This window comes from Harpia harpyja, chromosome 13 (genome assembly GCF_026419915.1).
Source record: "Harpia harpyja isolate bHarHar1 chromosome 13, bHarHar1 primary haplotype, whole genome shotgun sequence".
Taxonomy (NCBI): domain Eukaryota; kingdom Metazoa; phylum Chordata; class Aves; order Accipitriformes; family Accipitridae; genus Harpia; species Harpia harpyja.
Window position 1 is genome coordinate 13,181,184 of NC_068952.1, and position 24,826 is coordinate 13,206,009.

Below are 24,826 nucleotides of genomic sequence, written 5' to 3' on the forward strand. Positions count from 1 at the left end.
CAGAGCTAATACTCAGTTAATAACCCAACAGGGAGGAGAAAAACCTCTGAATTTAGCATAGCTGACATAAGCTGTGATGTCATTTCCACACAAAGGCTAGTGAAAAAAAAAAAAAAACACAACATCTTTTTTTCAGATCCAAGATACAGAGATATGTAAATTGCTTGGCCTCCATTTCAAATAAACAGTGTGAGATAACCCAAAAACTTAATAACACTTTCAGCATTCATTCCTTGCTCTTCAGAGGACTCAAAGCCTATGACAGGATCAGATCGCTGGGAGAGCAGCGAGCCAAACCACTTGTACAGGCACGCAGCCTCAGCGCCATCCCACCCAGCAGTGCCAGCAGAGTCTGGTTCTCACTCTTCAACAAGATGTTTGGGTTGGTTTTTTTTATTTTGGAGGAAGTAATTTTAAACAAACTATAAAAAAAAAAAAACTTGCTGTAACAACTCTAAGGGATTTTTGGTATGATTATGGCTGAAATTAACAATTCTCTAAGGACTGATTAAACAAGCCAAGCAAAACAGCTGAAGATCAGAGAGAAAGGGCATCTAAGAATTATAAAAGATGCCCAGCTAAATTAACAAAAAAATAAACTTCAGTCAAACAGGGAAGAAACCACTGAAAAAGTCTGAAAGTACAAAAAAACCCCCAAATTACTGAATTTGGGTAATTCAAAAAAGGCTGCAGAATAATTTTACCATTTTTAAAAAATACTTTTTTTTTTTAATGAAAACCCCCCACTTTTCCCCCCAAAAGTAACTCCTTAATACAAACTTTGCTTTAAGTGCTATGCATACCTATTATGCCAGTAAATAATTTTAGAACTTGAAAACATTTATGAGACAATTCAACCTGGAGGGTAATTTTCCTGAAGTTTCTGCTTGGCAAACGAAAATAGTGTTTTCAACAGATGAATATCCTTCCCTGTAATTGTTATTCTGTTACCATCATGTAAATTGGTGTTTTACACAAATGCAGCTTGAAACCTACCTAATGAAAAAAAAAAAAACCCAACCAAAAATCAAACCAACCTGTACAGGACAGGGCAGAACAGCATTAATAACATGTAAGCACAGGCTTCTAAATATAAAAAAAAAAGTTGTTGCATAATTTATTCACTTTCCTACTAGTTTCACAGATTAAGATAGCAGTACCATGAGATAACTACAAGATTTCTTTTGCCTTTAGCTCAGTAATTTACAAGTCTTCAGGTTTCATTGGGTTTTGTTGTTGTTGTTCAATGGGAAAATACTGTGGAAATAACGCTCACCTGCATTCCCAGTCTACAAAGCTCGCTAACTGCAGCTTGATAGAGGCACATGCCCACCAAGCACCATAAAGAAAGATTTACAGTAAGTGGTGACTAATCTTTACAGCATATACTGTACATGTATCACTGAGTCAGCTTGAAAGTTCCTTCATTCACTCGAACACCGCTTCTTCCATTCTCCTTTCTCTCTGATCTGCAGGCAGATCTGAAATCTGCCTTCCCTTCATTCAAGGAGAGCTTCTTATTGCCTTAATAGGCAATAGGTGCAGGTACAAAAACTTACTGCTATTGTACAGGATTGAGCTAAAAAACATGGAGTTGCCTACACAGCAGCATAAAACCAAACAAACAGACAAAAAAAAAGCCCTACATTTTCTTTCAGCAAGAAACTTCTGTGTACGCAAGGAAGGAGCCCTGCAGGAAAGGACTCTCTAGGGGGCATAAGCTGACCCTGCTACTGGAAAAACTTCCCAGCTCCAACATTTGGCAATCTGATCATACAAAGCCTGTGAGAAATGCCCAGTTTAAGCGATCTGGTTTACTGGTAACAAAAGCAGTAGCAGAACAACACAGGCATGTACTATAGACAGCTGGAATGGCCACATATGACTTCGCATTTGCTTAAGCCCAAAATAAGATGCCCCGCTCTTTTGTTCTCTTTTTTCATTTCTTGCAATTTACATAATTAGCAGTACAGATTTTCCAGAAATAACCTGAAAGTAAAAGTTCTACCTGAAAAAAAAAGCAAGCTGTTTATACTAAGGATAGTGTGGGGCTCAAATGTAAGGATTTTCTTTACATAATTGAAGCCTATCATCCACTTTGTAATTACAATTCTTCAACTAGAAGAATACAATCATTAGAGAGTAAAACAATTACACCAAAAAGCTGCATTCATATACAGACCCAACCTTGCACCTTCTTGCAAGCAGTCACACAGGTAGTTCAACTGACTACAATATGAGCAGGCATTGCTACAGATGACTAAAAATTGAAAAATTTGGCCCAATACTGAGCACACTTAATCCAACGGAAGCCTTTCCATCAACCAGCTTTATGTAGTAATCTATGTGCCACTGCCACAACGTCTGCGCTGCAACCTTATTACTTTTGGACCATCGCCTACTGGCTGAGAGCTAGTCTTTAAAACCAGATGAGCCCATGTTATTTTAATGAACCCTTACTTTAACTAACAATCAAGTAGTTAGCCAAGGGATCGTATGCTGACAGACTTCCAGCATGAAAGTATTGCTCCTTTCATAAATTATTGTAATTCTGTGGTATTAGTCTATCGTTTATATATGTGCAACATCCAGATTAAAATTTCTTCTGAAAGTTGGAAATCGTTGAAATAAAAGTCTGCTAGGACATTATTTTATCACCCTGCTCATGTTAAGCGGTACCTTACTATGCAGGCAGCCACATTTGGCTTAATTTACGTTCTTTTCATTAACAAAACAGCACTTAACCCAATGTCTTTTTTCTGTGCACCTCCCTTTTCAGGCATATTATTTCTTTAAATCTAAAGCTGTTTTTAACTTCAAAGACTAATTTTTTACTACAAGCAAAATGAAGGGTAAAATTCATCCTCTGCAGTGCATCTTCGGTTTTTGAGCATATAAACGGCGAAGGCTTTTTTTGTTTTACCTGCAAGGCATATTCTCTTATTCATGATTTTTCACTATAATAGAACTTTAATACTTTTCTAAAGTTGCTGCATTATGAACCAGCTCTTTCAAAATTTCATAGTCCTAAGAAAACCACTTTTCCTCACTTCAGAAAAATTTTGCTTCTCATTCTCTACTTCTGTCAAACACATGCAGGCAGCAGCAATACTTTTTCACCATGATCCATGCAGCTCAGATACCAATATACTGAACTCTGACAGCATAAAACAAGCTTATCTGATGAAAAAATATAGAGAACTACTGTTCATCACCACAGCTGAGAAGCCTCTTCCAGTTTTGGAAACACACGGCATCAATGGAAAAAAGAGGGAAAAGCTGCCTGCCTGTGCTTCTGCAAACATTTTGGCTTAGAGGGATTATTACCACCTTAAATGGAGATATGTCCCTACCATACTGAGAAATATGTGTTTAATGTAGTTATGAATATGAATCTCACTTTTCCAGACGTAAATTATCTGCTAATTTAGAAACCTCCCTCCACTCGCCCCACACTGTACCCGATGCTTTGCCATACAGGCTTATTGAAACACATGGGGATGGTTCGCAGGGCATTCCTGCGGATGAGGACTGAAAGGTAATTAGTGCTTCACTGCTTGTGTTCAGAGACACCCTCTAACAAAGTAGATACCTGGTTCCTACAACCTGTCCTACCTCGGCATGATCAGGAGGGTAAAAGTCCTTCCGCACAGAGGCAAGAATGCCATTTCTGACACTCAAATGCCTACAGAAAAGACTGCATCCTGCCCTGCTTGGCATGCTACTGCTCGCAGCAATTGTGTTGCCAAAGAAAGCTGGAACTTCAAACAGCTTTACTCAGTCCTTTTATATAAAGTATCCTGGTTCAGCATCTCACCACTAAAGCACGTCAATCTCTGAGATGGTTTTCTGCCCTATTTTTGCCAGGAACTCATTAGAATATCACTGCAAGTACTTGTTTATTATCATTGCTGTGATGCTGAATTCACGTTTTTACACTGATCAATAAAAACTAAATCAACACACTACACACCCAGCCCACACATGAAGAAAATTCATTTAACGAGAAGATCAAAGTTGTCTACCTTCTATTGCTATAAAATCACAACCAGCCTGTTGGTTTTTGCCAGTTATCTTTGAAGAATGATTGGAAATGAACAAAAATAATTCTGGAAGCACATACTGAAATGGCAGATACAAAACAGAGATAGGAGGATGCATGCAAATAACCACGTGGGAGACCTTCGCTTGAATTTGAATTGCATGGCAGGCCAAAGAGACAGCTGGAGTATCAACGCTCCTGCAAAGCTGCACCATTCAATGTAGCTTAACATTAACAATTTCTTTTGTTTTACCAAAATACACAGGGGTTTCTTTGCAACCCTCAATAAAAGCTTTTGAAAAGTAACCAAAAAAACCCCAAAAGTGAGCCAGCGAGTTAGCATCTGAACCGCTTCCACCCATTTCCCCCCAATATATTAGGGGGGCAAGCAGCAACAGAACTGCTGTGCTCAATGCTGAGCTACACGTGACATAAACTTGCGGTTCAGGTGACTACAGCCTGCTGTGCTCAGCTTTGGTAATGGCCACAGAGCTCATGGTTATTTGAAGTCCCACTGTGACCTAGGAGCCATCACAAAGGTGATGCTTTCAGTCTCTGGAGAGAACACAACATGCAGCCCTCTCCCTGCTGCAAGTAGCACGTCACCAACTCCAAGACCACCACCCACCCCTCTGCAAGGTAAGCCCAGCTTTGATGCTCAGGACAGAACAAAACATAAAAGAGGCAGGCCAAAAAGAAGCAACTGGGAAGATATTTACGGAACTCTAAGTCAATGTCCTAAATATTTCAGGGCTGTGGCTGACTACATTTTGGGGAAAAGGAAGCTCAGTTTAGCTATGTAGGGTCTTCTAACTATTCATACTTGTGGCAGATGTGAACCATTTAAAGACTGGTCACCATCCATTTTTTATTTAATACACTGCTATTGTTGCTAACAATGCAAATCTTAACATCATAAAAAGAGCAAATCGCTCGCAAATTTGCTTATGAAATAACAATGACACTATTTACTAGTCGGGGGGGTGGGTGTCTGGTACAATCAGGATCTTCCACCAGGACATCTTCTCCACCAGCAGAAAGAGAGACAGCAGGGTAGTGGCAGAGACAAAGCACTGGCCGTAGAAGTCCAGAAGGCAGCAGCAGTCCTAATCGAACACCCAGCAGCTACAGACTCTTGCCAAAGAAGCCCCATTTACCTGCTCCTTCTTCATGCACTGCTGCACTGTCCAAAGGAGTAAATAATCTTTAGTCTCTGATCAAAATAAGTATTAATAGCATCTTGTCTTATGCCTCCAAACTTTCACAAATTTATATATAATGCAGTATTTCCTAATCTGCAGGATTTAAAAACTGTATTCAAAATTAAAGTACATGGGATCTCTTTGAGGAAAAAATAGTATGACATATGAATAACATACTTCATAATGTATTTCCTGCTCACCAATAAATTGTATTCAATTCTGCATGCAGAGCAGAGGGCTATCTCAACTTATGCAAAGCTCTAAGACCATTCATTTCACTAGGATCCACTTAAGATCATATTCTTGCAAGAGTGCCCGTATGCATTTGTGCCACAGGACAGCAGGGTTTCCCCTGCTGACCAGTCCAAAACTACATGCCAGGATTGTAGTGTGTATTCTGTTAAGAAGATGAAAGAAGTTACTATTTAGGTCAAGTGTAAAATTAAAAAAAAAAAAAGGAAAAAAAAGGAAAAAAGCCTTACTAATATAGCTGTAATTGGCATAACCCTCCAAGAGTAAACAGAGATCCTTCCAGGAAAAGGCATTTCTAGTTCTGATTTGGCATATGAAATATGACAATACTGGGAAAAACACTTTTCTGCTAGCACAACTGGAACTCAAGACAGGACTCTTACCCACACAGAAGTGTTGCAAAACCCCTTAATCCTCTAATATGCACTATTTTACCAGCAGAATTTTTGGTTTAAAGGGGAGGGTGTATTTAAGGTCACTCCTAAACACACCAGCATTAGCTATTTTTTTTTCTTTTAAATATAAAAACTAGAACACAAACTTCCCTCCTATCCTCCCCCACCCACCCCCAAACACACATACACTAAAAATATATAAATAAAGGAAATGAAACTTCCCCATCAATGAAAATGGGGGGGGGGGGGGGGAGGAGAGTGGAGAACGAAGACAAAAATGGGTCTGTACAGCATCTTTTATGGCCAACTAAGAGTCAAATTACTACTTTTTTTTTTTTTTTTTTTTTAATGACAGAGAACTTCAGCCCTTATCACATTTTAAACTTAATAGCCACTTGCTTCACAGGGCTGGATACTTTCTTTCCACAGTCCCATGTTGAAGTTATTTAGGATTTGATATTCACTTAAAGAGAAAGTACCCAAAATAAATTCTGCACCTCAAATGGACCCTGTCCTTTAGGAGCCCTGGTAAGCCTTGTTCTAGCCAGACAGTGTGAACAAAAACCTCTCACTGTCTGGGACCTTTTAAAAAAGAGCTGCTGATAATTTAACATTTAACTTACACCCCTTCTGCTAGGGCAATCCTTCCCCAATTCATATTTTTGCAGTCTTTACATTCCAGGGTTAGCTGGAGATTTTAGTACCCGAGTCTGAGCTTCTCCTCATTACTGAAGAGGAGATTTTTGACAAATGAAAAAACCCGCCCAAATATCAAAAAAGACCATCTGCAACAATCTTGCTTTGCTATAGATGCAATGAAGTCTAAACATGAATAGAAAAAAAAAAAAAGACAAAGCAAAACAAAACCTTGCAGCACTGCACTTCAAGGACACATCACAATGCAGGCTCTATCAAAAATCTTACCATGAGCAGTTGATGAGGGGAGGGAGGGGAAAGACAGCAACCATTTTCTTGCTGAACTAAAAAGACAAGAGAAAATTTGTGATAAGGCCCAGTAAGGCTGCTCTAGAAAGGTCGAATCTGCAGGGTAGGGAAACTCAGTACTTGTGGCCTTGTGCCTGGAAAGTGACCTACACCAGCCCAGCTGACCGGCAGATGGGAAGCTGAAGATCAGTGATTCGCATGAAATTCTAACAAAATTTAAACTGCAAATTGGAGAAAGGCAAAGCAAAAATAAAATTAAAAAAAAAAAAAATCAACTACCTTTTGAGTCTGCATCATATCAGCATTTTGGGTCTTTCCAGAGCAAATCATCAGTCAACTATGAAAACTTAGGTGGGCTGTTTGTGTGAGACACATTGCTCTTTGTTACAGAGTAAGCTGAAACCACAAGACTCATTTCACTCAGAACCTCAAAATATACCCAACGCTACACGACTCCGCCAAAACCCTGCAACATTCCCACTCTAATATGGAGAGTTTAAACTTTAAAAAAAATCCCTATTACAAGCATGCCCTGGGTTCCCCAAACCATTATCCTCTTGAGAAGAAAGTAACATAAATGATGTATTTGCCCTCTAGTTTCTGTGGCAGCAGGTTGTAACCTGAGCACATTTTCCAGTTTTTCCCCCACACAAATCAATGTCTTTTTTCTTTCTGCTGCTGTTCTGAGCAGGACCAGGTGAGCCTGCACCCTCACCACCACGGAGTGATGACGCCAAGCCAGAAAGAGAGAAAATAAACCGCTGTCAGATATACTCTTCCTTCTGCCCACAGAAGCCAATATCCAACAAGAACCAGCATTGATGTGACCGCCCACGTTACCCACTTCATCCTCCCGGCTGGGCTGGACCACATGCTACCTAGTGACACACATGCAATGGCAGCAGCAAGGACATGATGGCGTAAAAGCCCATTCTCAGCATCTCCAGAGCTAAGGGGAAATAATCCCCCAAGCTCTACAAGATAACTTGGCACATAAATAAATGTATGCTGCTCAAAAGCAAATTCAATGGATCTCTTAAATCTGTTTGGTTTCATGCAAAGAGTTAAAGAACAAACCAAAACTGATAAAATTCTTGCTACCTTTCTTTAAACTACGCTCAGACCTACTCTTTGAAGGAAGAGCCGCCTTTCTTAAAATATATTTGAATGCGCTATTTTTGTCTTTATCTTAGAAGGCCTGATTTCCCCTCACAGCCCTGCAATTGGTTACAATAACGGGTTTCTCAGAGCCAGACAAGTTAAGAAGAGGTTTTATAACTTCATATGCAGCAAAACGTAAGGAATTTGCTGCCTTAATTTTTTTAGTTTCGAGTGCAGCCCCCTCGCTCCCCACCCTACAAATACTCACACGTGCAGTAACACTACTCTTCTAAGCCGTGTCATGGAAGTCAGCGCTTCTGACCACTCATGCTTCTCACCTTACGTAAATAACCAAGCGCGTGGCAGCCACGCCAGGCAGAATTTATACGTGCACTTTAAGATGCTTCTGCCTACATCTTACAGGTGGAGGAGAGGCAAAGGGATCCCTTAAATTTTAGGGACAGAAAAAATTATAATTCTGATAATAATTTTTCATTGGAAGCTATGGAGCTTCAAAAAAATGCAAGAGGAGGAAACAAATTGTTTCCATATCAACGATTATTTTGTATCTGTCAAACACTGCTTGCTTTTTTAAAAAAAAGCACGTATTTTTAAGGAAGCTGAAATGAAACTGCCTTATCTCACAAGTTACTATGACACATCATAAGGAGACACAACCTTCCAGCACCAGAATCTCACAATGACATTATGGATCCCAGGGCCCTTCTTCTTTAGTCTACTACTGTCCTATTACGGTATTGGGAAAGGGAGAAAAGAGCCTTCTTGAACACTTTGCTGAGTAAGTTTTTAAGCGACATATTCCCCACCTGATTAGAACAAAACAACAAAAAAAAAAGAAAATATTGACAGCAAAATATTATCTCACTGCTTTAAGAAACCTACAGTACATTCCAGAACTGCTGCTCTTATACTTTGCCCATACTCCCTGCCAGATCCCAAGTTACAAGCTCAATTTACAATGGCAAGCCTCACTATATCCCTGGAAGAATTAAATGACCAGAAGAAGAGAAGTAACAAGAGTTTTGAGTTTATAATCTAGGAATTCTTTTTTCCTACCTAGGCTAGTTGAATGCTACCCAAAAGCAAAACGAACCTGAAGTGAGGACTCGCTTTACGGTCTTAAATGCATACTGGAGTATTCTCAGAGGCGGGCCATCAGCAGTAACATAAAGGTCAAGAAAATTAAATGGATAAGACACGGAGATTTTTTCAGTCTATCTAAATACAACATGAGTTAATGTTAGGTAGAGAGGTTAGTCACGCTGCGGTTTATTTATGCTCACGTTGGCCCATGCGGGAGCGATGTAAACACTAGAGGCAGGACAGCTACCAAGCTACCCCCTGGCCTTATCCCTCTCTCCCAGGGGAGGGATGCCAATGGCAGAACATAACGTTAATAGCAGCGTGATTAAGCTCTGGCCTTATCATTTCACCAAGAGGCCGATTCTCCACTCTTCACTCAGGCCAACTTCCACAGTGAAAGGCATTACTTGTATTTGAGCTTTTTTGGCTTTTCAAGATACACTGGTTTGACTACCATGCCGACGGTGCTGCTCAGTTCCTTGTTGGAGTCTCCCAACTTCAGAAACGCAAGCTGCTTATCAGTGGTAGTGGAACAGATCACAAGAGCGTTTATTTGCGCCAAAACTTTTGAGTAGGGTATATTTAAGCCTTAAATTTTTCCAAAGCGTATCAGACTACCAGGTATAGAAGAAAAATGCATACAACACATTTTCTTCATATGAAAAATCACTTATCTAAATTCTAAACAAATATATTTGCTTCAAGCAAAGCTGCATAGCTTAACTTCCATGCCACATACACATGCATAGAGCATTGATGAAGCAGCACGTTTGTTGTTAAATATGTGCCTTGGACATGCCTTAGGAAAAAAGGTAACACACCAACCAGGGCACATAATGCCCCGCCACTTCAGCGGGTAACAAAGTGAAATGGGTTATTTCCAGATAGATGCGTCTTATTAAGGAAATGGCTCCATTCTGATCCAATTTAACATCTGGACAAGACCACCAAGTAGATAAGCGATCACAGCAAACAGCTGCCTATACCTATACCGCATGCAGGAACGGTTCACGCATACAATGACATTATACGGCTGGGTCACTTCATCGTGACACGGGACCCTGATCAAGGGCAGGGGGCAGGTCCCTGGGGGAGCTCTGCGGGCCAGTGCCCCAGGCAGGAGGGGTACAGGCGGCAGGGGGGCCCTGTCGAGCAGCCCAGCAGGCCAGGCCCAAGCTTGCCAGGTAAACTCTTCCCTCCTCCCATACTTACAGTAAAATTACAGCTGTCAAAGACATAAAACGTCACCCCCAGCGATTACCCGCTTAAAACATTAATCACGCAGTTAAGCACTTTGCAACGTTTTCCATACTTTAGTTAGGGATCATCATATTTATTTTGCTGCTATCATATTGGTCTATAAAAATCTATGAACCAACAACTAACCACTTGAGTCACGACCCGTGTTGATGCACCGGGACAGCAGGTACAGGTCAGATTTTACTGGACAAAGGTATTAACCCTGCTAAGTTTACATCTTGAATAGTCGAGCCGGCTAGTTGATTGGCAGATGTGAAAACCACTCTGTAAAGTCAGCAGAAGGATGAGTAGGCATTATCCATTTATTAACTGGTTAACTGCCAATTAATTTTACTTGCAAATCGCCTCTCTGGTATTTAAACATCTGGCTAAGAGTTTTTGCTCATTACCCCCCGTATTTTGACGGGCCAGAAAAACGAAGCACTTCTGAGCCCCGCCGCACGTTCCGCTCCCGCGGAAAAGAAGGAGAAATCCACGTTTCTCCAAAAGAAGTTCGCACCCAGCGGTGCCGCCCGGCCGCAGGGAAGGGCTCCAAAGCCCAGCCCCGGACCTCCTCGTTGCTAACACCGACTGATACCGAGACCCGGCCGACCGCGCTGCCGGCAGTCGCGGGGCGGGGGCGGGCAGGGAGAAGTCACGCGTGGGCCGGCCACTCGTGTCAGGGGCCGTGACGGGTACGGCGAGACCGCCGCTCGGACAACTTCCGCGGCAAGCCCCGCCGAGCCGGCCTTCCGCGCCTCCACTGCACTCCCCTCCCCGGCACGGCACGGCACGGCACGGCACGGCACGGCGGCGGGGCGCCCCGCGACCGGCCGGCCGCCGCCCCCCTCTCCCCGCCCCGCCCGGGCAGGTACGGGGCAGCGCCCCGCCGCCGCGCCCGCCCCCCGCCCGCTCCCGCCGCCCCGGGCGCCCCCCGCCCGCCCAGCTGCCCGCGGCCGGCCGGCGGGGAGCGGCGATGAGTGAGGAGGAGGAGGAGGAGGAGGAGGCGGCAGCAGGCAGGGCCTCGCCTACTCGGCGCTGCAGACCGAAAGTGAACTGCAAACTTTTCCCCCCCACACACCCTTTATTTTCTTTTTTTTTTTTTTTTTCTTCCAGCGCAGCCCCAGCTCGTGCAAAAATGAAACTTCGAAGCATTCGCCTACCTGGCGTGAAGTCCGCAACAAGTGCAGGCGCGGGGGCCGGGCGCGGGGAGCGGCGGGGCCGGGCGCGGGGCTTATGTCGGTGTCGGCAAGGAGGGAGCAATTGCGATATTAATTTATTACAGAGCTGCCCGGGCTCGGTCCTACTTCACTTACAGTACGGCGCTCATCCTGTAAACAAATATCGCTCCGCCAGGAAACATACTCCCCCCGGCCCGGCCCCGGCCCCGCTGCCAGGCACCCACCCCGCCGGCGGCACATGGAGCGGAGCGGAACGGGGCGGGGGCCCGCCGCACACCACCACCCCCCGCCCCGGGCCGGGGGAGGCTCCGGGCACCGGCACTTACCTCCGGCACGGCCTCCCCCCGTCCGCCGCGCTGCCTTTGCCGAGTCCGTGATGCAAAGAAGAAGAAGGAGGGAAAAAAAAAAAAGAAAAAAAAATCCCGGTGTCAGCAAATCGCTGTCAAATTATTTTCTTGCAGGAGAGAGAGGGGAAAGGGGGAAAGGGAACGGGGGGGGGGGGAAGCAGAAGCAGAAGGGGGAGGAGGCTGCGGGAGGCGGCGGGATCCCTCCGCCGCGATGGGTCTGGCCCTGGGTAGCGAAGCAGGAAGTAAGGTGTCGGCGGCGCCGCGGCTGCGGCCGCCCGGCCCCGCGGCGGGGCGAGGGCGAGGGGCGCCCGCCGCCCCCGGGGGCCCGCCGCCGGCCGTGCGCCGCCGCCGCCGCCGCCTCCCGCCTCCCGCTCCGCCGCGCCGCGGTCTCGCCAGCAGCCCCTCCTCTCAGGGCGGCGAGCGCAGCGCAGGTGCCGGGGCCACCGGCGGCGACCTGTCAGCGGCTCCCGCCGGCGCGGCGCGGCCGGGGCCGCGGGTCGGCGGGAGGCGGGCGAGGGGGTGCCGCGGGCTCCCGCCGCCGCCGCCGCCGCATGCCGCAGGGCGGTGGGGCCGGGGCCGGCTCCCGCGCCCGCCCGGGCGGCGGCGCCGGGGGGGGTGACAGCGGCGCCGCGGGCCGACACCGCGCCAGCCCTGGGGCTGAGGGGGGGGGGCGGGGGGGTCCCGCCGCCGAGGGGCTGGGGCGGGGGGGTGAGGGAGTCTCCGCGCCGGCGGGGAGCTGGGGGGGGGCGGGGAGGGGCGCGGGTCTCCCCTGGCGCCGTGGGGGTGTCATGCGGGGCCGGGGGCGGCGGGGGCTGCGGCCGGGCCTCCCCCAGCCCCGTGGGCGCCGGAGGAGGAAAGTCGCTGCGGCAAAGGCGCTCTCTCACCGGGGAGGTCTCCCGCCTTGTGCGGGGAAGGGCTGCCGCGCCTGCCGGGGCCGCCTCCGGCTCCAGGGAGGCTCCTGCGCTTTGGGTTAATTCGGAAGTTAATTCTCTAATACGGCGAGCCTTGTAGGAACTTGCTCCTGTGGTCACTGGTCTTCGCCACTGGTAGTCTTAAATTATCTTTTTTTTTTTGGTTCGTTTTTTTTTGATTCTACAGAAATGTTTTTGGTGAAATACCTCTTCGCTCCTGCCTCCCTTGAGCTCAGAATTTGCATTAGATTGCACCAAAATGTTCCCTTGCAGGGAAGGATTTTGCATCTTGGGGACGGATATGTATGTGATGCATACAGCTTACGCAGTGCTCTATTTAAGCTCATGGACAATGACAGACAAGTTACTGTAAGAAGCCGTAGCTGGGAAGAGAGAAACTGAAACGGGGGTGGTTATAGGGCCTACTTCTGCCTTCAGAGAGGGGAAAAGAAAAAAGCAACAGACAAAACTCTCAAGGGTTATAACTGGAACAGAAAAAGGTCTTTGGTGTTAGCGTTTGTGATTCAGCCTTACATTATAATGGTTACCAGCAGCCTCATTTTCTTTTTATGGTCATCCTGGTTTCCTGGTTGCATGACACTTCCATTGGGCCACTGTTCTTAATAATTTAACCTTTTATGAGATTGTTTTGATTTACAGTTAGATTAGAGCAAGAGTGAAAAAGTATGATATCACCCGTTGGCTATTAAACTCCTTTGTACTGCACGGAAAGGTCTCAGTTGTTTAAAATGTTGAGAGAAAGGTTCTTTTTTTTTTTTTTTTCCCAGCCAGCTAGTAATTTTCTAATTTTATTTTTACTTAAGTGAAAAATACCATTCAGATATTGTAACTTCTCCATGCTGAGCTATGCAAAATCTACGCTGAGTTTTAGATTCAATGGTTGGCTTGTTTGCTTGCTGGAGTCCTAAGTCATATAAACTATGTTGAAAATAGAATTAAAACCACAACTCGACATGTGCCTTGCCTCTGTTTGTTTTTTGTGTCTAGTCTGAAACCCAGAATAGCCCGTATTACTTGTGATATCCAAAATGACCTTTGAAAATAAGCAGTGGAATTTAACACAGTCTTTCTAGGTTTGTCTCAGCATCTCGACTTGTCCAGCTAATCAATACAAACAAATCTATATTGAGTTGGCTAGGTGTTACTTGGTTTACCTGAAACACGCAGCTTTGTGCTGTAACTCTCAAAATAGAAGCAAATGTATAATTTAAATTTGAACAAAGAATCATTATCAAGCAGCCTTCTGACATACTATAAACTGGACCCGTCTTACTCTGCCGTAACAAGTTTAGCTACGCAAAACTTCTGAATGAAGTAAACTAGTTTATTAGCTTTGGACAACATTTCAAGAAAACTGTGGGGGCTGGCTATAGCCAGACGGTGTTGTTTGTACTTATCCTGCAACTTATGAATTGGTCTCCATCAAAAGCTCAAAGCCTTAATTTATGTTCTCGGTTTTCCTGATCCTTCTTCTAATCTTCGGGGATTTGAGTATCAAGCTTCCCGGCTTTGAATAACAAATCATTTTACTATTTACACTATTAAACCTCAGAATAATTCTGCAGGCTTGTCGGGATGTTGTTCAACGACATTTTGGCAATGATAACTGGCAAGTGGGTGAGCGCTGGGGGCCCCGAAGCTGGGGTGAGGTCCTGGCCGGCCAAGCTGCCCGCTTGCTGCTGTCAGAAGAGGGAGACCTTGCTCTCCCTTCTTTGCCCGCTGCCCTGCCCCACCAAGTTGGTTCAGCTCACCAAGCCGGAGGACTATTCCCTCTCTCTCTGGGTTAATTTCCTGCCATTTTGGTGAGCTCCCTGGAAGGTCAGCTGGGTGCCAGGGGCAGCAGAAGGGGAGCTGGGGAGCTGTGGGGACGTGGGACGGGGAGGGCCCGGGGAGCCACCGCTTGTAGCAGCAGCAGCAGCAAGCTGGCAGGGTGGCTTGGCTGCCTCCTGAAGCCTCCCACCGCTCACAAACAACAGAAAAGCAGCAAATGTCTTATGGCAACTGCCATCGCTCTGTCAGATTTTTGTTAGAGATTAATGAATTTTATTTTTTTCTAAGCAGGGCTGTTTTAGAAATGAAAGAATTACGGAAGTTTAGAAGTGACAGAGGTCTGATCATCCTCCTGGTTCATTCCTTTCTGACGCAGGATTGCCGTGTCATTTTCTTCCCAAACGCCTTAGTTCCTATTAGGAGGCTTTGCTTTAAATTTGTGGGCTTTCCCAGAAAGGCAATGCTGAAGAAAACATAGTATGACTGTGGTAGAAGGCAACATACCTTTCGTTCAACAGCTAGAGTCATTAAAATAAAACCCCTTAAGACTCCTTAATGAATCGCATTTATGCAAGTATCCTACTGGTCAAAGTCACAGCAGCCAAAATACAGATGTCCATCCAGTTTCTCAGTTTTGGATGCCTGTTTCCAGATTGAATTTTGAATTGTGGATGTCATCTTAAAAAAAAAATAATCAGACCTTAATTATCTAAGTTGGTTGGACAAAACTGATGACAGGCTTAGTTTTGTTTTAATATGGAGCTTTTGAGCCATATAGTGTACCGATGCAGGATTTAGGATTAGAAGCAACTTCAGTCTCAGAATCTGACATCCTACATAATGTGGACTGTAGTATTTGTAACTGAGATTATAACCTGCTTAGTTAAAGTTAATTTTCCAGAAAAAAAGAAAAGTCATTATGGAGATTTCAAGAAATGGCAAATACGCCTTCTGCTACCAGTTGTTCTGGTGTAATTACCGATCACCTCTTGGTTAAATGTTTGAACTTGATTTTTCATTTCAATTTGCGAGTGTTCCAGCATGACATTGCTGGCTCTTTGCCTTCTAAATTGTTTGGTATCATCTGAGTCCCTTGGATTTAGTCAGTCATTTACCTTTGTCTCTTTCCTGTTACATAAATAAGAAACACTGGGGCCTTACAGGAGTGACACTAGTAGGGTCAGAATAGTTCAAAAAGCCAAATGTGTGTTTTCTGTGATCACATTCCCTGTGCATCATAAGGGAAGTAGCCACAGCATCCCACATACCTGAACACAAGAAAAATAAATGACAGTTGGCAATGGGCTTGCTCAGACATCAGCAAGTACACTGTTCCAGGTATCCCTGTGCTCAAGAAACTCTGCATCTCTGTTTGAAGGTAACGTTAGCAACCTTGTTCTCGCCTTGATGCTCCTTGCCTTCATGTACGTTCAAGTACGGTGTTTCTCCCTCTTAGGTCCTCTCCCTGGGAAGCTCAGGACATTGAGAGCTTCCAGGATAAAACAGCTTGCGCTCTTTGGTGTCGCTTCTTACCGCATCCATTGCAAGTTAGGAAAAATGGCCGAGGTTGAAATGGAGCCAAATAATTTTTAGCAGAAATGCATCAGGACCCCAGCCGCTGCGAGCAACCACGTACTTCCCTTTGGCCGCTTCTGCCACCTGGGTGAGGAGCAGGCCTGTTTCAGACAAGCAGCAACCCAGGCTTGCTGGTCTGAGTTGCCTCTTGTCCAGTGAAGCGGCTGCTCTGATCCCAGACGCGAGGCGAAGTCACGGATTTCACCAGCAGCCTAATCTGATCTCAGACCCTGCCGCCACCATTTGAAAACTAATACTGGAAGTAAGACTTTTTTTTTCATTCTTCACTCTCAGCCAGATCAGTTTGCTGAGTGCACAGCCTAAGGAATGGTGCAGAAAATGTGCCGAGGAGAGAAGAATATGAAAGCATGCTGCTGTCACGCAGACTGCTGGTGAAAGCCCTGCCTGCTGGGTCTCCTTCCATGAAGGCTAAACCAAAGTAAATTGCCATGGCTAAGGTGCTGCTGTCCCCTCTGCAAGTTACTGCCTCCAGCTGCGTGGTTTTGCCTCCTGTTTGCACCCGACGTTGACACTCACCTCTTCCCGGTCTGCCAGATCCTCTCCCAGCACTGGCAGAAACCCTGTGTAATTTTTCCCTGAACTGCTTCACTGAGTCAGCCAGACGAGTAGCAGAAAAAGGAGGCAGGGTTGTGTGCCAAAAAGTGGGATTTGCAGCCACACTAGTTTAAATTGCCTTTAATTGTCATGAAGCCACGGCTGCTATCTCATCTAGCAGATCAGATGCTCTGTAGAAGGTTGGTCCAGGCAGTGGCCCAGAAAAAAAAAGGGAAAAATGAACCTGCATGGCTGTTTGCACCGTGGTCAGCTCTGGAAGTCCACAAGCACTAGTTTTCTCTCAACTTGAACCTTGGAAACTTTTCCACAAAGCTCAGAGCCACCTGTCTATGAGTCGGTCACGAAGCTGCTCCGCCGGTGCAGCCTGTGGGAGCTGCGGAGCCCTTGGGGCTCCAGCCCGGCACTGATGGAGCCGGGTGCTGCTGAATGGGTGCTCCTCCCAGCAGGTCTTGGCAGGAGCTGGCCTTGACTGTTCTGCGTCTCCCTGCAGTTGTGAGAGATATGATACTGCAGGGATGCTCCGAAACACATGAAAGCCTGCAAAGTGCTTAGGAATGTTTCGGTAAAGAAGTTACAGATAAGCAAGTTAGAAATAGCGACGACTCAGATTTTTTTTCAATGACACTGTTGCTGTTTTGCAATCATGTGGGAGCCCTAGAGAGGGAAATAAGCTAGAGACACTGGGAGTTTTAAAGGGGACATTCTCCTACATTTGGTTTGTGTCAGTTCCCGTTCCTCTTGGAAGAGTCACTTATACTATCATGCTGTCAGGAATAATCTGCGGGCATGTACATGTGCGTGCAAGAGAGACAGTGACATGGACCATCTTGCGGGATCACGTCCTAGTGAGCAATGCTCCAGTTTGTGTGGCTTTTGCACATGCTGGAGAAGAGGAAATGTTTTATTTTATAAAATACACTGACATATGTATTTTTAAATTTACAAATGTGTATAATATATACATAGTATATAAATTATATTACATACATTTGTAAATTATGAATGCATAAATGTATAAAACTCATGTATCTTTATAAAACTAACATAAGTGAAAATATCATCTTTTTATTTTTTGAATAATTTCCAAATTTTAAGTTGATGGTGTCGTTTGACGTATTCCAAACTTTAAAACCACTCACTCTGTTACAGCTTTCTGTATAAGTAGATCTGAGAGGGTCTTATAATCAGGGGCCAGTAATACTGTCCCCATTTTACAGATGGGTAAACCAGGGAACAGAGGTGGTCCAATGTCATCCAGGAAAGTAGCTGCAGAGTTCAAGTATGAAACCAAGTCTCCTAAGTCTTTGCACTTTGTTGTGTCTTAAAGACAGGCCAGTATTTTTCAAGTAAGTCTTATGCCCAGCTCAAAATGGTTGGAGCATTGACTGATGTGCAAGAAGTTTTATCCTCCTGGCTTTGTATGCACTCCCAGTGGTAACAGCTGAAAACTGCTGTATGAAGAAACACACCTTATTCTAAATGTCCTGCTGTTGTACTACCAGAAAGAAATACACAGTCCTGTTTGCAAAGATTCAGTTCAATTACAGTATTCAATGGAAACTGCCTCTACAGAGACACTGTCAACTTGAAATCCAGTGACATATAGTGACAGATTTAAGATAGTGTCTCCTACGACTTCTTCTGAATGCCCCTACCAATCTTTGTGAATTGTTTTTTCTTGGCTTTAAAAATCTGTTATGTGGTAAAATTGACATATACAAAAAGAGGCTTTAGGATGGCTTGTTACACAGAGCTGTACTAATTTCTAAGGTGTTTGCTGAACAAGAGAAATCACGCTTTTGAGTACGGGAAGGAAAAATGAAGCTGACTGTATGCAAAAATTTTCTAAAGATAAAAGGTAAACAGTTACGGAAAAGATGTGTGATGAGAGTAGAAGGAGGCCTGGCATCTTCACTTTAAGTTGCAGTTAATCTAAATAATTTTCTATAACAGAAGGGTAATATCTAAATACAGATATGATTAAGTCAGTGTGGTTCCCTACCACAATGTGCAACACATCCAAGTCCACACTGACAACTGAGATCAAGATGAAAGTTTTCCAGTGTACGTAGTGAATTTCAGTGCAATGGCAGCAGTGTTATTTTTTCAGGATTTTGTCCATCAGAAGTGGGTACGATACTGGCAATAGCACACCGCATGTTGTGTGGAAAGAGCTCAGGCAGCCATCTCTGATCAGAACTCTCTCAGTCATCGTATCACCCTTCTTTCAGCAGTTTCTCAGTTTTCTATTTCATATTCCTCAGCGCAGAAGCAAATTATTTTGCTGATTTTATGCAGAGTTGAATGTACTCTGTGTAGGGTTTGTTGAAGGAAAACAAGCATCCGCATCTTCTGCTCTGAACTTTCCCATTCAGAACTGTAACCTGAATTTTTATACAAGTCTTGTATAGTCATAGATACCAGTCACTCCTAGGTCTCACTGTGTCTTACTTATTTGTTTCTTACATATGTGACAGCGGGCAGATAGACATTTAAACTGTAAGGATACAGCTGTCATGATTTAAAAAATACTATTAACTAACATGGCTAGACTCATATTGTATATCTAATGTATATACAGTATATTCTGTTTATAGTGATGTAAGGCACTTTACATCATCAAATTTAAATAAGCTGTATCGTTTCACATTTTTATTGTGATGGAAAAGCACTTGCAGTAGAAGACATGCACATTTACGTTTCTGTGTCAGTGTTTTTGTTTGATGGCCCCAAAACACTTGAGGAGGTGAGAGCTGCACTGATAAACAGAAAGCAGAAAATGTGATGGAGTTACTGTATAGCTGCAGTGAGACAGGGAACTGCAAAGGACCCCTATAAAGCAGGTTAAAAAAATTAATAGTAAAGGAAAACCAATTTGCTCTATAGCTGAGACAGTTTTGCCAGTAGCAGCTGAAGGGCAGCAGATGACAAGTAAATCCAAGGATATGTAAATACGTGAAGTCTTACAGTATGTTTTCTGATGGACAAATTTTGCTTCTAGAGATGGAAAAACTACCTCCATCCCATTCAAATGGCCTGTGAGTCTCCAAACAAATATGGAAGTTGGGAAATTAGACAGAGGGTCCCCAAAACAATCTCCGTGTACTGCTCCAGATGCAAGCTTAGGTCTGTGAGACTAGAGATCTCAGACTTTTGGGTCTGTTCTGTTGAGAAGAGAGCTAATGGTGCAAATTGGGAATGAGATTGTTTTCAGAGGGGAAAAAAAAAAAAAAGACTCTCTTGTGGGTCAATAATGTGTGGAATTTTCCTATAAAAGTCTCCAAAATTTTCTTTGAGCCATGCATAGTACCAACTTGTCCTGTCCTATCTGAGAACTCCCTGGGAACCCACCAGTGATGACTGGATAACCTAGGGACCAGAAGGCTCATCTCTTAGTCTGCAGTACCCACAGCATTGCCAGCTTGCTAAAAAAGCTGAAAATATGGGGAGTCACATCTAGGGAGGGAAAAGAGATTTCTCGAATCGACATTTGCTTTAGTTGATGCGTTAGTCTGCAAAATCCATTTCACTTTATTCAGAAATTCTAACAATGACGAGGCATGCATTTGTGTTTCTCTGAGTATATATTTTACAGCTTCTATGTCCTCTTACCGTGCAAACATCTCTAAACCCCCTTGGGAGGACAGGTACAGCTCCATGGCTTTTTGTTTTGAGTCCCACACCAGCTGACTAATCTAGCAGCTAGTGATAGCTGAAGATTGAGACACTGATAATTCCTTTGCACCCCAGAGAGAGGCAAAGGACCTAATTATACATTGGTTGTATATCAGTTGAGGAAGTCCCCAGATGAGGAGTTGTGGGTGTATTTCACTTTCTTTGCACTACTCGAGTGAAGCACTGGGAACAAAGGAGAACAAGAAAATAAATTCAGCCCTAATTATTCATACTGAACCTGTGGCCTTCTTAAAACCTGCTCAACGCAGGGAGCAAACCCAGGGTTGAGTGAGGCTTCTTCCAGACTTGTTTTAAGACTGCACCATTAGAGGCTGTTCCCGCTGAAGTGTTTGCCAAAAACCTCTTGAGTCTGTTTAAGGGGCAGTCCTGTGCAGAGGTCCTTCCCTAGTGGTGTGCCAGTGTTTTTCCCTTCCTATTACAAGGCTATCAGAAGATCTTGGACCTGTTCCACACTTAAGGTCCAAGCATCTTTGTTGTCTATCTGAGCTTGCAATATGATAGGCTGGAAACTTTTACTGTCTGGCTTGTTGTAAGGCTTGTTTCACAATCTGGGTAATGTAGATTTCCCTGCTTCCCATTTCCACTTCTGTAATGTTTATTATATTCAATTGTATGTCTGGTTTGGTGTTCATTTCTGCAGCTCCTGCCTACGTTGCATGCAGTTCTTCATCTTATCTGCAATTGCTATCTGCAGTCTCAATCAGCTCATCTCTTTTTATTAGTAATAGATTGTCGGTTCATACGCTTGCATACGCTCTAGGATGGTAATGCCTTGTCTTGCCAACAGATAGAGATTTTAAGGTTGTGATAACCTATATGCTTGTCTGAGGGATGTGAAAATAATGTTATGAATGTTGTTTATGAAAACCGGGTTTTGCATAGCTTCAGTAGTTTTCATGTACTGTAGTCAACTGTCCTCAAAGAAGTGACAAGTAGAACTGATAGCGTTGCAAGCCCATATTTTACATCTGATCATAACTAATTGAACATGAAAATTGCCAGCATTTTCCCTCAGTTACCTCTGTGTAGATACCATTGTGAGGACAGTTTTCTTTAAATTATCCTACGCTTTCTTTGCTCCATTTTAACCTCTGATTACACCTTGTTTCCTCTTCCCAATTTTTTCTTCTACTGACCCTGCACTATGCATAAACATTCTTCGTAAGGAAATCAGTGAGATATTTGTAGTTAATTTTTTATGTCTTAGATTTTGTGCCCAGCACATAATGGTCCAGTTACATCTCAACTTGCATGCTGTAACCCCGGCTTTCCACTTCTTCTCTCTACTGCCAACAAAGCAAGTTTATTTTCTAATAACTTGAAGTACCTCCTTTCATCCTTAACTCTCTACAGATGCTTCCCTCCTTTTTCCTTACTAATTCAAGTCTCTCTGCTTCCAAGTATCCTCTGCCTAGGATTGTGCCTGTCTCCTTCTGTGCCATTTTCTGTGCTGAGATGGAAGGCGACAGGTAGCTGCTTCTGTCCCCCTCCCATTCCTGAGCATCGCAGAAGAAAGATGCCAGCTTGCCTAAAAGGGGCTCTCAGCTGTACTTGTAACCAGTTTTCAAGCAAGTATTTTGAAAACTAGTTAGGCAGTTTTCCCAGTGTAGGCAGGCTCATAGAAGGACCATTAATTACTCAGCGCAGGCTTAACCATGGGCAGAAAAAGGGGGCTTTTGTGCGATTGTCAAACCCTCACCATTATTTGTACATGTTGGTTTTGTATTTAATAGGATTACATGACTTCTTCGCTCTATATGCCAAAATGGATGGTTCCTTTCAGTAATAAAACAAAGCCAATAACCTGAAAGGAACCACGGCTCAAAAGCACAAACTTGACCTCTGATTGACCTTGACATTTACAGACTAAAAAGAACTTTTCCAAAGAAAAGACAGAACAGACAGAAGAAGTCAGAGAGCCAGCAAGAGCCAGGAGAAAATGGTTTTGTTGCTTTGTGATTACATTGTTTAAACCAACATACTACATGGTTTACAATACTTCATTACAATGTATTAGGGCCTGGAGGTGATTTAATGTCTGTTTATAACTGCGACTAATCTTGAAATAAACAAATGAATGTTTGGAAAATGGATGAAGCTGTTCTGCTGGAGACAGCGTTAAATGCATCTCTGAAGAGTAAATCATGGCTGTACAGCACTTAAATGCTTTTTATTTCAACCTTCAGTTGTATTTCAGTAGTTTTATCTAACAAAATTAATCATGATGCAGTAAAAAAATTTCTGATTGGTTAGGACTGTCTAGCAGCCATACATTCTATAACAAATTCACAATTTAAAAACTGTTTAGCCCTTTAAAATCGGAGAAAAAGATAAACTAGAAAATGCTGTAGCATTATACTAGGCACCATGGTGATCTAAATTAAATCTGTTACAACCTGTTCTAATTTAAAATTGCTCCGTTACGCGAACGAAGGGGAAAAGAAGAAGAGTTAGTTCATTTGTTCAAAGCATTTTTTATATTCCCAGATAAATCTTTCATCTACCCTGCCTTTGCCTGTGGGCTGTATGTTCCTATTATTTCCTCTATGTATCCCCTGCGTAACTGCACATAAACAGAGCCGAGAACCCTTCCTTCGGCGGTTTGGTATCAGTTCTCGTCTCTATCAGCTGAGAACAAACAATGTCGTTGAGCATCACCATTGTGGTGTCCAGCTGCTCACAACACCCAGAAGCTTCTCTGCGCTGCTGTAGGCAGAGGCCTTGCTAGAGGAGGTTGCTCCAGTTTCTCCTGCTGTCCACCTCTGCGGGCGACTCCTTGGCCTCTCCTGCTTCTCTCCCTCTCCAGCCTCTACCACCCAAGGCCCTTTCCGCGCCCCCAGGCATCTCACAGCACAGTTCTTGTCTTCCAACACCTGACTCATTCCAAATGACATTCAAAAATGTCTTGAATTTTCCTAAGTACCAGTCACTAAGCAGTTAAAGCCTGATTTGAGAGACAAAAAATCTGAAGTTGGATGGTTCCTCCAGTCCCACCACCCACACCCTTCCGGTTGCAGACTGGAGTGAGTGGGAGCTGGCGAGGGCTTGGAGGGGAAGCTGCAGAAGAGGACTTGTGCACCGCCATGCCTGTGCAGTGTATTGCCACCTAGTGCTGCGAATATGGAAAAGCAAGCTTTTTTCTTCTGCTCACGACCGAGACTCCAGCGAGGCAGCCACCAAAGTGGTCCATGACTCAGAAGGTCCTCTTTCGTTGTAGCAGCACTGTTTAACCTACCTACTTCACCATATCCTACACCCATTCTAGCAGGTTTAGAACTCTGAACTTTGACAATGCACTTTCTTGCCCTGCACTTCATGCTAAATACCATGACTGCTCTTCCCTAGTGCAGGTGTTTCAAAAGTCTGGTCCTACAGCAACATAGCATACACAATTACACCTCATATGGGTGGCTACCTGTCTGTATACTTTCCTTCCTATCGCTTTGTTTGCCACACAGACATGAGTGGCAGAGGTCTCAAGGATAATTAAGTTTGTTCAAGCTTGAAAAATAGTCAGCCACATGAAAGAAAGGCCTGCTAAAGGGAAGGTTGCAACATAAACTTCTATGTTCATTGGCATCAGTGAATAAGTGGGGGGCGAAGGGCGTTAGCTACAGCAAAAATTTCAAGTGCTGCTTGCGCCTTCCTGGGTGTCAAAGCTGACCACCCATGCGCCACAAACGCAGGCTTTCTTGGTACCACCTCACAGACCTATTTGTATTAACTTCTGTGTCTAAATATACACTAGCAGTGTTCTGAATTTACAGTGAAAACAAATGAGATCGGGGTTTTTTTGTGCGTGTATTTTTTTTCCTTTGCTCCCATGTTAATTTCTTCCCCCTGTACAACTTGTTACTATTATCTTAGCTCCCCTTAAATCTCTTTTAGAGGTTGGCATTTTAACTTAGCAGCTTGAGCTCTAGACTGTTGACACATTACACCGCAGAAAGCAGCAAAATTATCATGGACTGACTTTGCATTGTATTTTTTCTAAGACACTGTGTGATAAGAATAAATCATGTTGTCACCCTGACATGATCCACTAATGAAGATGCACACCCTCTTGCCCTGCCCTCTTACTGGATGTTAAGTGAGAACCCTTTTGCTGTCTTTTTTCTTCATTTCCACTGTGGAAGAAGCTTCTAATTCTGCACATCAGTTTGCTTAGCAATATTGCTGTTGCCTAATGCAATAAAAATCAGTTATGTAACTGCCTTTGCTAAGACTTGCAGAGAGCATTCACCAGACGGGAAGATGGCCGCAGTATCTTTAGGCTTTCCATTATGTCTCCTGTGTTCACTGTTATTATGCAATATGCTCTGCTTTTAGTATCTTTTTAAAATCATTTTTCTTGACATCATGTTTAGAATATTATACACCTATTATCTAAGATCATGCAACGACAAAGCAGGGAAAAGAAATAAGCTGCTTCTGATTTATTGCTAAAAGGGCTGGTATTATAGCACTAG

General features: G+C 44.0%; 1 protein-coding gene across 6 annotated transcripts in view; it reads right to left on the minus strand.

Annotated features, from left to right (window-relative positions):
* TRERF1 (transcriptional regulating factor 1) overlaps positions 1-12,141 on the minus strand; it is a 104,844-nt gene extending 92,703 nt beyond the window's left edge. For 3 of the 6 annotated variants that reach the window (XM_052806551.1, XM_052806552.1, XM_052806548.1), the window contains exon 1: positions 11,444-11,756. The gene's annotated coding sequence lies outside the window, so the exon portion shown is untranslated. Of the gene's footprint in view, positions 1-11,443; positions 11,758-11,787 lie in introns of those variants that run through there. The other 3 variants (XM_052806550.1, XM_052806549.1, XM_052806553.1) reach the window with 3 other exon arrangements.
* Positions 12,142-24,826: the final 12,685 nt, after the last annotated feature.